Below are 13,928 nucleotides of genomic sequence, written 5' to 3'. Positions count from 1 at the left end.
GCAGTAATCCAGTAGCCCCCAAACAATTTATGAACATGGATTATTTCTCATGGTGGTAAGTTGCATGGCCCCAAAGTACAAGGCTCCAAGGAGAATGATTCTGAGGACACAGGGGTTTTGAGGAAAACGAGAACCTTGGGTAATGGTCTAAATACAGGGTTATTGCCTAAGAAGATCCTGGGCACCCTACTGACAAAAGGAAGATCCTGGGCACTCTCACATGACACCAGAGAGATGGTGAGCAAAGGACAGATCAGACGCCCATGGGGACATCCATGTCACTTTGTGCCACAAAGACGGATTTTGCTGACAGACAACATCTATGAGTGTTATCCTATATATTGGCAAATTGAATTTAAATAAAATTTAAAAAAAAAGAAAGAAAGAAAAGAAAAAGAAAGGAGAGAAAAGAAGAAAGAAAGAAAGAAGAAAGAAAGAAAGAAAGAAAGAAAGAAAGAAAGAAAGAAAGAAAGAAAGAAAGAGAAAGAAAGAAAGAAAAGAACATATATGAGATTAGCTCTCCCCCTGCTTCCCAATTGACTGCATCCTACATCCTCTCAGTTCCGGAATAAGCCTTTCTCTGCCTTTTGATTCTTACTCAAGAAAAATATTCTAAAAGGGGGAGGGGGTGGCCTCTGAGGGACACTCTAGGCCATTCAAGAGCTGACTCTGCAGTCATTCATTCTGTCCTATGCCTTTGCTCTTCGGTTTCAGCCACCACCTGGCAAAAACCAATGGGAGGAGACAGTGAAGTGAATTCAGATTTGACCCCATGAGAGAAAGCCAGGCTCTTCGGGTCAAGCCTGAAACCCGTCAGGATGAACAGGTCACTGAGCCAGCTGGGGGCAAGGTGCCAGAAGACCTCCCAGCCGGAGAGGCAGGGAAACGGTTAATAACTCAAGGTGACACATTAAACCAGCAGATCTGGGGCTGAAATTTGGCTGATCTTGAAGTCAAGCAGAACTGTCGGAACCTGGGGAGGCGCTGTCACTTTTACTGTACTTTTCCACACGTATTTTTATTTATTAATTTATTTTAATTTGGAAATGTTCATGGGGAGCTGGAACACGCAGGCTGGAGAACTCCCCAGGGTCTGAGAGGGACAAATCTGTGTCTCTGCTTGGATCTCCATCCAGTTCAGACCAGCAGCTCCCAAGGGCATCAGCCACCAGTGGCGGTTCGGTGGCCTCCCGTGGCCAGTCCCAGCCCTCGGCCCCCACCGCCCGTCCCATGGACACATGCTAACCTCCTCTTCTTTTCACTGCCCTCTGGTGCCAGCGTGCAAGCTCCTGCCAAGTTACACGAACAGTGTGCTCCATCCACCAGCCATCGCAGGCTCCTTGTTACAAAACCCAGGAGTCGCTTAACAGGGAGCAGATGGAGAGAGACGCAGGATACCCCCAAAGTGGGCAGGAGGGGAACCCCGGGCTGAGAGGCAGAGTGGAATTAAAATGCTCTGCCCTCACCCCAGTTGATATGCTGGCGAGGACCCTGCTTTCCCAACGCCTCGCATGTGAGCAACCAACTCGTGGAAATTCACTAAACAGAAATGGCAGGCTGGGGTGTTGGAGGTGATCCTGTGCTCCCTTCTGGGGGGGGGCGCAGGAAATTAGCACCCACGGTGATGGATGTGCTGCAAAGTCAGCCTGCCCTCTGGATCCTACCACCCTTGAGATTCTTGCTCTGACCTTCTGGGCCTACGTATCTACCAAGTCCTTGCTTTCTCAATTATGGGAGAATTCTCATCACAACTGAACATTGAAACAACATTTTCTGCATCAGAGGACACGTCCCCATCCTGGACCAATGCAGGAGATGAGTTTCACTCCTCAGAGAGCTGACAACCTGACTTTAACATTGCAGATGGACGCATTGGCCACCCCCACCCCTTACACGCACATGTGTGCGCACACGCACGGTTCATTCTGGGGGGATGTCTCCACTTAACACCTCCACTCTGAGTTTGAGTTAAATATCATCTGTTCTAAAGACAACAGAACAGTTTCAGCTGTGTGAAAAATGAGTAGGATGCAGCGTACACAGGCACGGAAATGCACACACACACACCCCTCCTCGCTTCTTTCCCTACCAGCAAGAATTGCACCTTGCTTCTGAGGTCCCCAAAGGGCACCGGATCTGATAATCCCCAAATAGCTACTGCTCAATTGGCTCAGCTAAAGTTTCCCTGCAATGTGGCCCAAGCAGTCGTGCTTGGGTCTCGGGCTCCTTCATGACAGCTTGGGGCTAATGCTGTGGGTCATCCATGGCAGATCTTATGCACGCAGTGGAAGTTCCCTGACCTATTCCATGGAATAGTCCAGAAACACAAGTCCCCCATTGTTCCCTGACTTGGGGATGGAGGGAAGGGGGAACATGCACACACACAAAACCTCCCTCTAAAAGATTAGTGCAATTATTAGCCAACAGTAATGGCTATAAGCCAATCTGTTCTCAAATCCTCCCAAGCACCAAGTCACCTCAGAGCCTCTTAAAGCCCCAAACACAAGACTGTGTGTTCTCCTGCATTTTGCCGCGTTGTTCTTGAAGGCTGCTGGGCCATTGCTTAATGCTGCCCTTACCCACAAGGCTAATAAGCAGAGAAAGAAACAGTGAATAATGCACATGTCTGAGCCCTGGGTCCCCATGCCCCCATAAGTCTGTGAAGGCAGATGTCCAGGGCCAGACATCATTGGCAACGGCTTCACCCAACATTGTGCTTATTAGAACACAGCTGTAGATTGTGACTTGCGGTTAGTGTTCTTTGTAGAACTCTCCAGAATGATGTGCTCTCTCCCTCTTTCACCTTATGTGAATAACAATATTTGACCCCTGTACCATATCCTGCTGGCCGCTCTAGTCTCCCACCTGGAGTAATGAGTATATATTGGGAAAGGAAATTAAATTCTGTTTGAGGACTTGGTGTACACGTACTTACACTGCATACATATTTTAAACTCTCATCTGAGAGAAAGGGAGCTCTTGTGCTAGCCCATATTGACATCTATATGATATATAGCAATAAAATCCATAATATGTCTTTTTTTTCCTTTTTTAAATATTTTATTTATTTGTTCATGAGAGACACAGAGAGAGAGGGAGAGACATAAGCAGAGGGAGAAGCAGGATCCGTGTGGGGAGCCCGATTCAGGACTCGATCCTAGGACGCCAAGACCACGACCTGAGCTGAAGGCAGACGCTCAACCACTGAGCCACCTGGGTGCCCCAAATCCATAATATATCTTGAATAAATATGGATAATGATGAGAGCTATACAAAGAAGAAAATTCTAAGGACAGGAAGGTTGGTGACATATTTACCTAACACCAAAGCAATTGAGGGATTGCATTTAAGTTACAGATACGGTAAATGAGACACCAAGAAAAGAATATGTTGGCTGAGTTCAAAGACAGCTGGTCCAATGACTCTGAATATTCTACTCAAGAGAGTACTTATGTGTGTAAATAAATACAGAGGTGAACACTCATCGCCGGCCGCCCAGACACTATCCAATCATTCCTTTATTCTTCAAGAGATTACTGAACCCCTGCTATGTTCCAGGCACCGGTGAAGGCCAGGCATTTTGTGGGGTTCTCTTAGAGCAGCCTTATTCAAAGCCCTGTTGCATCCCGAGAAACCAGTGCCATTTGGAAAACACAGGTACAGACAAAAAAGTCTCAACGCTGAGCAAACAAAGAGGAAATTTTCTATGTGATGACAAATTGGGAAAGCTTTCAAGCATCTATTATTCATTATAGAGCAGACCAAGACATGTTAAACTTTGGGCATGTCTATGAAATACATAAAAGAGGTATTACATATAACCCCGTTCCTACGAATTAACACCACGTCTTTGCCCCAGAACGCTCTCGGGGAAAAAAAACTCTGTTGAAAGATCTAGAGCCTGAGTCTAAATAACCAAGTTACAACGACTCAATATTTTCCCCAATGACTATTTCATAGTTCTGTACACACACCTAAATGGAACCAGCACTACACCAGTGTTTGTATACAACTTCCATAGTGTATGTTTTCACGCATACATGAACACACACACACACACACACACACACACACAGAAGCAGCGTCTTTCTTATCTGGGAGGTTTCAGGTTTTCATTAAATTCCAGAAATCCTCCCTTTGTAATAATTGGAAGATAAGCCCCGCTGAATCATTTTCAAAGCTGAGTCCCAAAATGGGGACTAAAAATAAATAGTAATATATAATAATAATAAAATATAATAAAAAGTAAATAAAATTAATAATAACAATAAGTGGGCCATTTGGGAAGTATCCAAAATCCTGAGCCAAAGGGCACCTGGGTGGCTTAGTTGGTTAAGCATCTGCCTTCGGCTCAGGTCATGATCCCAGGGTCCTGGGATTGAGCCCGGCATCAGTCTCCCTGCTCAGTGGGGAGCCTCTTCTCCTTCTCAGTCTGCTCCTCCCTCTGTGTTCTTTCTCTCTATATAGCAAATAATGAATAAAATTCTTTAAAATAAATAAAACCTTTAAAAAAATCCTGAGCCTAAACATATTGTATAACCTGACTAATCTTATAAGCTGCATATACTGAACCACTCTTTGGCATTACTCACTAATGAGAAGATCGAAGCGAGTGCATAGATGTTAGGATGATTTTCCCTTTAGGATGCATAGATCTAAGTCCCTGATGTAATCACGCTGTCTGTATGCACTACAGGCATTTTCGTGGCTTCGTAAAGCAGGTCTTTGAAGGATGCACGTCACAGTCAGTTGTGCTCGTCCGCACACCAACACACGCACGCACCACTTCAATCTCATATTCCTGTCTCTGCAAAATTGAAATAGTTTCATTTGGGTCGATTACGAGGTTATATTCTCAGTAATGGTGCTTGTGATCCAGGAAAAGAAGAACAGATAGCAGCGCAAAGAATAGCAGAGCCCCCAAACCCTGGGGTACCCCCTTTCACCTTCAGTGACTCGTCTGCTCAGGGGCCCAGCCTATAGGAGCCCAGCTCACCAGCACCTGCGTGTGGATGAACTTTCTAGAAGGAGCTCTGGGTACCAACTCACTGGAAGAAACCAGATCCACAGCTGGTGCCCACTGTTCACTCACCTAAGCTTCTTGTCTTTGAAACCAGACAGGGCCCACAGGTCCCTTGTGCATTTATGGTGAATCTTGCAAATGGAAAGCACAGGGGAATTACGAGAAGCTGAAAGCCGAAGGCAGAGGCCCGGCCAGGAGTGAGAAGACTAATGGCAAGAAAGCTTGCCTGTCGGGAGAAGAACCCCTCACACTTCTCTTCATCCACCCATGGTTGACTGTCCTCCCAAACCAGATGAGCCCACCCAGCTCATTGCTACACGTGGCTACAATCCCTGCGGAGTCTGGCCTGCCTCTCACACAGCAGGTGGCCAGAGAGGGGTCTGCTGGGGGATTGCCCCACTAGGACCTAACCCGTGACAAAAAAAGAGGAAAAAAAGTAAGAGTCACAACTGAATCACCCTCGAAGTTGAGGGCGGGGGAGTCAGATTCAACTGAACAACAGCTTTTCAACCCAGGCAGCTACTCACCTGGATCGGGCATGAGGATTGACAAAGAAAGTCAGGTCCGAATCCAAAAATCCAAAAGGAGCAAATCCAAGGGTCTCTACCCTGCCATCTTGTCCTTTGTCCCTCGGGCGTCAGGTGTGGGTTAGCGGACCCAGGCCATGGCCCTGATGAATTCAGCAAGGTTCCAGGATGGGTGAAGGGGGTCTAGCCTCATCCCACCACCATCCCTCGGTCCTGGCCCAGCTTTTGGTGCCGCAAGCACTAGCAGCGGAGCGCAGGAGGCTTGCTCCTGACATTGAATGAGCCACAGAACACGTCAATCTGATCTTTTATAGTGCTTTGTTTATTACCTGTGTGCCTTTATTTCATAAGGGAACCGAGAAAGAGAGAGAGAGAGAGAGAGAGAGGGCGAGGGAGAGGGAGAGAGAGAGGGAGAGCAGGCATGATGAAGATGACTATTAGTAGCAATCCAAAGACAGCTTTTCTTAAGCTTCATTCATACCAGCAAAGGTGACCAAACAACCTAGCGATTGTTCTCTCGAATGTCACCTTTAAGCACGGGCCGCCTGGCCGATAAAACTCGGCTCTCTCGTTTTTTGCTCTCGGGTGCCCCTCCTAAAAGAAAAAAAAAAAATTGCTGTGTTATCCTCCAAATATCTCCAGAGAAATCGAACCAACAAGGAAATCTTTTCTTCTTCCCTCAACCAGCACCACCGCCACCCCCCCCCCCCAACTCGTTTTTTCTTTCTTCTTCACGCAGCTTGAACAATTTGGCTCTGTTCTGGGTGCATTCCTGCGGCCCATTCTTTTTCAGTTCTATGCAGGGCTGGGGACGGTGGACCAGGAGAACACAGGCCCACATTCAGACCCAGGACGGCCCTTGGTGGGGTGGGGGGGGCAGGGGGCGGGGAGTGAACCAAATGTACCTATGATTGTTGCGCCACCAACTTAATACCTGGGCAGGGAGACAAAGGCTCTTTAGAAAAAGCCCAGGCTGCTGGGGAACCCATCCCCCTCCCCCCCCCCCCCCCCACCTGAGAGGAGTTCAAAAGATAACAGAAGCTGGAAATAAAGCAGTGACATGATTAAAGTTTCCACCCCATTCTGGGAGCTATTGCAAACAATGACAGAGAATGCACTGCTAGGCTTTACCCACGAACGGGCTCTGCTCATACATGGAGAATTTTTTTCTCTTCGTGTATGTGTGTGGGGGGGGTGGATGTGGGTGTGTGGGGGTGTGAGTGTATGTGTGCATACACACACAGGCATCCAGTCCCAGACAACACACGATCAATAATCTCAGAGCCCTGCCACCTTGTCACACAAGCAGAGGTAGAGCCACTGCTTGGAAAGCCCCTGATTTGAAGGGAATCTACAAAATGAGGAAACCCTTTCGACATGAACCCTATTTTGTTCTTAACAAAGGGTAAGTGGGCATTTTCAAGTTTTTACTTCTGTATTGATTTCTGCTCGGGATCTCAAAATTTGCACTTGCCCATGGAAGAGGGTGGAGGCCTTGCAAATAAGTTCTGATGGTACAGGGAGTGTGTGTGTGTGTGTGTGTGTGTGTGTGTGTGGCGGGGGTGTGGACTTCACTGCGCTCTAAACAAATCACAGGTGTTTAGAGGACCTCTCTTCTAAATGGGGTGGGTGGCAGGCCAGTTATATGACTTCAGACTTAGGGATGGCCTCCCGGTGGCCCCGAGCTCCATGATCCTGGGTCAAGGTCCTTCATTAAGAGGAAGAATTTTTAGCCAGAAAACTGCACTGAGAGAAATGAGAGAAATGAGAGAAAGGGCCAGGCCTAGAAGGTAACCAGGAAAGAAAGGTGAGACAACTATGCACTTGGACCAAACAGGATTTGTCTGTCTTGTCATCAAAACCCCAACCCTCACTTGGAAAACTCTCAATCACAGCTTTACTTTTCTGGTTCTCAAAGAGACTGTAAGCTCCATGAGAACCGGGCCTGTACCCCAGGCCTAAATCCCAGCATCGAACACATATAGGTACTGAATAACTCTTTTCGAACGTTGAAAAATCGCAGATTCACAAGGGATAAAAGAAAACAAACATGCGGTGGTATGCTGGAGCCGACTCATGCCCACTCACAGGGGCTGATTGTTCCATTTACAAGAGTTTTGTGAGCCAGTTATTAAACACAGCCACTATTAAAAGTGAAATTCTATAAACTTACAATTAAATAAATTATATTTAAAAACCAAGCTAAATAAGCTATCACTTGCTCACTATTTAACAAAGTCTCACTATTATCTATGGTCTTGAGGTTATTTACGTCTGTTGCGTCTATAGGGTGGAAATACCGTGGGATGCTGGCCACTGCCCATTTCTTTCCTACTCTGTGTTCGGTGATGTCACATTTGTAGCTTGAAACTGGCCATGGTGGCAACATTAACACCATGGAAATCTAAAAGCGCTACCAATCAGGATTTGATTTACGGTTTTGTAATTGTCTAGACTGGAGAGTGATGAAGAAAATATTTCACACATTAAAGTCTATCGCATCCATAGAGGTTACATTGTGAGGAATAGAGAGAGAGAGAGAGACGCACACACACACACTTATGAAATATTCTTTCAGTATTCAAAACTATTCTCTGATTCGGGGAAAAAATCACCTATACCATCGACTAAGAATGAGGCCCCCCAAAATGTCTTCATTCCTTCATCTTATTCCTTAACAAAAATGAAAAATCAAGCAGCATTCATGATGGAAAGAGTATAGGCTGTTTCGTCAACTGCGAGAAGAAAAGCCGGTGGTATGTTTTTCAAGAATCAATGAACTATATGGAATTTGCCGTACATGGTTTTCCGTATTTTATGATTATTTTCAAATCGTGTGCAACACATCCTTTATGTCAGAAAGATTCCTCATCTCCTCGTGTACCTACAAACACAAGCACATTTTCTTCAGAGAGCTGGTTGTTAAACATTTACCAACACACCGCTGTCCCATAGCGTAACTGCCTGTAAGGAAAGGGGGTAATTTGAATGATTTATAGGATGACAATGTTACATAGATGTATAGGCATACGTGCACAAGGGTACATGTAACACGTATATGTGTTTGGTTCATCGCATGGCTTTGGCTTAATAGAGGTAGGTCACAAAACACTGAAAGAAGACTATTGGTAGAAAGATGATGCCGTATGAACTATTCTTTTTATTTTTTTTAAGATTTTATTTATTTATTCATGAGAGACACAGAGAAAGAGAGGCAGAGACACAGGCAGAGGGAGAAGCAGGTTCCATGCAGGGAGCCCGATGTGGGACTCGATCCCAGCACTCCAGGATCGCACCCTGAGCCAAAGGCAGACGCTCAACCGCTGAGCCACCCAGTCGTCCCAGTATGAGCTATTCTTATCTTCCCTACTCTTTATTCAGAGCTGCCGAGAATAAGGCTCTTCAAAGAACAGGCAACGGAGGCAAGAGTCACTCTTAAAATTTCTGTACATCTGGATAGTATTTTACAGTTTCCAAAAGGACTTTTGCACAAAGTCCATCACAAGAGCTTCATGAGGGCTCTGTGATAAAGGCAAGACAGAGCAATCCCATTTTACAGAAGAACATATTGAGGCTTGTAAAGCTTCTTTACTTTACCAAAGTCCTCACACAACTGAGGGTGACTAACATAAAGGTGGAACACAGATCTTCTGACTCCTAGCCCAGTGTTTCTCAAGAGGGGATCAAAATAACCCACTTTGGAGCCGAGCTTCTGGAAAGTCCCATCCTTTTTAGACCTGAGTGTAGGCAAGGAGGCGACGCAGTGGGAAGAGAAGGCACTTGGGAAGGTCCTATAGCCAAGCTCAATCACGCTTCCTGACTCCTTGGGCATGGAACCTATGATGTCAGAGCCCTGGTTTTGATCTGTCAGCTGGCTTGGCTCATGCGTAGCCTCTCCAGGTCAGCATCCACCCTGCCAGAGAATCAAACTCAGTGGACTAATAGCTATAGCACAGTCCAGGCCCACAGGCCCCACTGATTTGTATGCTGGTTTTCCCTTTTTTTTTTTTTTTTAGACAAGTCAAACCCTTTTAATTTCTTCAAGCAAAATCCTATATGAAACAGCAAAATATAGTTCAGACTGAAAAGCAATTTCTGCGGTTGAATGGAGATAGTGAGAGGTGGGTGGCCAGCTATAGTTACAACTCCTGTCTGCTCCTGGGGACCCTTACAGCACCACCAAAGAACCCTTGTCTCCTTGAAGCATCTAAAGAAAAATCCACATTAGCATCTAATGTTGATGAAGGCAGTGTGTGTGCATGTGTGTGCATGTGTGTCTGTGTATGTGTGTCTATCTGTGTGCCTGTGTGTGTGTGTGTGTGTGTGTGTGTATACTAGAGGGCAGAGGGCCCCAGCTTCTATATTGTGGGTCTCCTCCTTAAGCTTGGCTAAATACCCCTGGAATTTTCTGCCATTGGCCACAAAAAGGCAGAAGGAGAGAGCGGAGCCCCTCAGTGAACCGGACGGACAAAAATAAAGTTTCAATCCTATATCGTACCGTAGAAAAGCAAGCAGGCAAATCCAGAAATGTTTCATCATCCCTTTGACATGGGTACCTTCATCATCACGACTTTGTAGATGGAGAAAGTCACGCTTACAGAGGTTAAGTAACATTCCCAAGCTTTTACGGCTTACAAAGGGGTGAAGCGGAGAGCAGGGCTGGCTTCCCGGGTGGGCAACCAGTGCAATCATCCGGGGGGATTCTAAGGGCCCTTGCTCGGAGTGTAATGTCCTACAGGCGCTTGTTTTAAAGTTCTTAATAATTCTATCTTTGAATTTGTGTTCCGTAAGTAAAGTCAGATGGAGCGCGTGTAGGGGCTTGCTCACATATGGTCCTGTCTTGGGATGGGTTCTTGTCCACCTGCTTCCCATCCTTGATGCTCTGGGTCTGCCTGTCTTCCCCCTTGCCACCCCTCTCCCTGACCACTGCCCACCACCTAGAGCAGCAGGTAGACAAGGAAAACTTGTGTTCGGTCATCAACTTTTGCAACCGTGGCACGTGCACAGAGAGACTAGGTCAAGTGCATGCCCTGTATTTCTCCAGCAAGGAAGGCCCAGTCATTCCCATCTGGGGGGCAGAGGGGGGCCTCTCACACAGCCCAATCCAGATTCCCAGCAGGTGCCAGAATGGAGGTCGTGGTCTCATTAAAGCCCCATGCATCGTGTAACTGGACCTGGCTCAGGTTCAAACCCAGATACCTCAATCAAGAGATGGAGCTGTTGACCCCTGTGCAGAATGCCCCTCTTCTGTCCATGAGGGTCAGCACACTTTTATTTTTCCCCGGGCCATTCAGCCAGCCTCTTGCTCCAGCATGGACAGACTCGCCTCCGCCAGCATTTCTTGCAACAAGAAGAGGGAGTGCGTGCAGCCAGGAACCACGAGTGCCCCGTTTGCCCTACGCTCACCCTTTCTCCCACATATGCCCACACGTGTTCTCTTCAGGTTCCACTGACAGCAGCTCTAGCAGTGCTGATGAGCATAAAGTTTCCCCCAGAGGATAAAGGGCAAGGCTCCCCGGGCTCGTGAAGCAGCCTGCAATGGTGGAAGGTAGTCCAGTGAAAGACAATGCGCGGGCAAGGAGCCAAGAGCAGTTCCTGGAGGTCCCCCCCCGGGACCCGGCTTCCAGGAATCAGGAGAGGCAGTTCTGTGTTTTCTTGGGATGACCAGTATGTGAATTCCCAAAAGGGCAGGAATTCTGACTGCTGTGCAGACAGCGATGCTTACGACATACTCAGGGCACTGGTGCTGTTGGAGGGGCCTACTCCACATGCAAATGTCATATTTCTTAACTCTGTCGCTGGCATTTGTATCATCTGCAGCACTAGATTTCTTTCTTTCTTTCTTTTCTTCTTCTTCTTTTTTTTTTTTTTTGGAGTGAGGAGTGAGGAAGAAAACCCCATCCTCTCTTTCTGGTCCCTTCCCTTCTTCCCCTTACATCCGTCTATGCAGCAACCAATAGCGAACAGGCCAGGACCCCTTGGCTCCTGAACAAAGCCAAACAGGTGTGAGAGATTAGCTCCCTGGACGAAACCTCTGTCCAACAAAACAATGTCAAATTCCCCCCTAATAAAGTCCAGAGCTGTAAGCAATTCCCCCTTGTTATTAAGCGGGAAAGAAAACACAGCCTGACTCCTTCCCAATTAGCTCGGAGGACCCTCCGATGAGCCGAATTTAAACCAGAGACCTGCCATGATCTGGCTTCCAGTGCAGACAGGGCCTGCCTTCCCCAACGGATGGAAACTCACTGGCCCAGCTTCCCAGTCATCTTGGCACGAGGGCGCAGACGGCCCCAAGCCCCCACCCCAGTATCCATGGGCTGTCTCTGCCTCTGATTCAAACCATCTTTGCGACTCCCTGCCAGATCCCTTACTTCGACTTTCCATATGGAGGCTTGGTCTCCTTTGCCAGGTTAGTGTTTATAGGGATGGGCTTTTTGACAGTTTCGCTGTCAGTGAGAGAGGGGATGGGATCCCTCCCCTGGACGTGAATCACTTTCTTGTCATCCAAAAGAGGGGAGAAAGAAAGACCAACATCCTGAAGCAATAACAACACACTGGAAACCCCAAAGGGATCTAGCAATGAGGAAGTCTTGTCTCTCCCTCCGCCCCCTCCTCAAACTGATAGGTCTGGGGTAGGAAACAGAAAGCCTCCAAGGTGCTTCCCAAAATGGGCCCAGCTCTGTTGCTTTGTGTTTACACGCGGCGTTAGAGCAACTCAGACCACTCGAGTCATCCGATCCACTCCCCCACCCTGTCTCAGACAGCGGTTGGAAGAAGTCACTCCCAATCTTGAACATCTACCTGAATAGGGGATGTTTAGACAGTCCTCATAGTAAGCCCTCGGGAAAGATTACAATTGCCAGGCACTGTCCTAAGGCTGTAAAGCATTACTTCTCAGAACTCTATAAATTTTATAAATGAGGTTAACAGTTTTTAAAAAGTTACTTGTCCAGAACACTCAACTTAGCCACCAGTAGAACCAACGTTTGAACCCAGAGTCTGAATCCACATCTGTGGTAGACTTTTTTGTGCTGTTTGCCAAGAACTCCCCCCCACCCCTACTTCCCACCCCCCCCTCCGCTCCCACCCCCACCACTCCTCCCACCACCATCCCCCACCCCAGCCCTCTCCAAGCAGCTCCATGTTGGGATTACATTTCCTGGGAGCCTCAGGACCAGCTCTGGCCAAAGAGTTGTGAACAAAAGTCATGTTTCTCACTCTCAGGGCTGGGCCAACGTGTGTCTCCCCAGAAGGCACTGTTCCCTCTGCTGTGCTTACTGGCAATGTTCTGGAGAGTTCTGTCAATGTGGGTCCCAGAATATGGATACAATGACAAGGGAGCAACGCTCTCAGCTTCTGGCAATAGATATGTAGCATGAGTAAACAATAAACTCTAATTGTTTTCACCCATTACGATTTGGGGCTTTTTACAGAAAGGTGAAGAAGATGGTTAGTTTGGGAGGGAGCCAAGGGACAGGGCATCTGAGCTCCGTTTCCAAACTTGAGTACCTGTTACAAGGGTGTTAGCCTTATAATAAGGCGATAAATACTGTTTCTCGGGGGTTGCATTATCTGTGTTTTATTTTACACAAAAGGGTTAAAAAAATATCTGGGGGCTGTTTGTTACCACCCATGCCACCCTGACTGATAGAAAACAGCCAGCGCTGATCGATACACCATCATGACCCCGGTCATGAAGTGCTTTCTTGAGTCTCAGTGATCCCCCTTCTGCTCAGACGTCAAGAAATTTCTATCTTCTGAGCTGAGAACTGAAACTTTTTTGTGTGTGTGTATAAATCTAAGTCTACTCATGAGAAGGGCAAAGAAGAAACATGAAGGAGAACATGAAATGCATTACCTGGGCCAGAAAGTCTTCCAAGGGTCGTCATCCAGAATTTCCTTAGGAATTGCCAAGAGCCAAGACATGGCTAACTCTGAATTCAGGCATCTAAATAGTGGACATCCCATGAACCTTCTCTCTGGCCGTGTGCTTCTCTCTTCTCCAGCAACCTCAACGCAGCCTCTTGTGGCCACTTTAGCCTCTACTGTGTGATATGCTCATCAACTGTGCACACAGAGGGAGGCAAATACGATAGCCTCATGGCACATTGAGGCAGAAGGACTCATCGGAGGGAGAAGAAGTTCTTAATGATCTTCAATTTGTCCCTGTTGGCAAATACCCAAGAGGTGTTCAGAGGAATCTCACCTAGAGATCAGCCGGTGTACAAAGGGCAGAAGGAAATTGCAACGCCTTTCCACCGTCATGACCCTAGCTCAAACAATGCAAGCATCTGGGCTCTTGCAACATCTGGGAGCTTGGAAATCCAAAGGGTTACTGACCACCTCCTTACACCACCCCCTCCCCAACCCGTGTTAGC

General features: G+C 47.2%; 1 long non-coding RNA gene across 8 annotated transcripts in view; it reads right to left on the bottom strand.

The window, feature by feature from the left end:
* LOC119873235 overlaps positions 1 to 13,928 on the bottom strand; it is a 49,511-nt gene that overhangs the window by 23,046 nt on the left and 12,537 nt on the right. For 6 of the 8 annotated variants that reach the window (XR_005364237.1, XR_005364240.1, XR_005364238.1 and 3 more), the window contains 2 exons: positions 13,409 to 13,716; positions 5,551 to 6,144 (listed from right to left, as the gene is read on the bottom strand). This is a non-coding gene — a long non-coding RNA (uncharacterized LOC119873235). Of the gene's footprint in view, positions 1 to 4,592; positions 4,808 to 5,550; positions 6,145 to 10,048; positions 11,536 to 13,408; positions 13,717 to 13,928 lie in introns of all 8 variants that reach the window. The other 2 variants (XR_005364241.1, XR_005364243.1) reach the window with 2 other exon arrangements.

The sequence above is a fragment of the Canis lupus genome, chromosome 9 (genome assembly GCF_011100685.1).
Source record: "Canis lupus familiaris isolate Mischka breed German Shepherd chromosome 9, alternate assembly UU_Cfam_GSD_1.0, whole genome shotgun sequence".
Taxonomy (NCBI): Eukaryota; Metazoa; Chordata; class Mammalia; order Carnivora; family Canidae; genus Canis; species Canis lupus.
The sequence above is the reverse complement of the archived record's forward strand: the minus strand, read 5'-3'. Positions and strand labels throughout refer to the sequence as shown.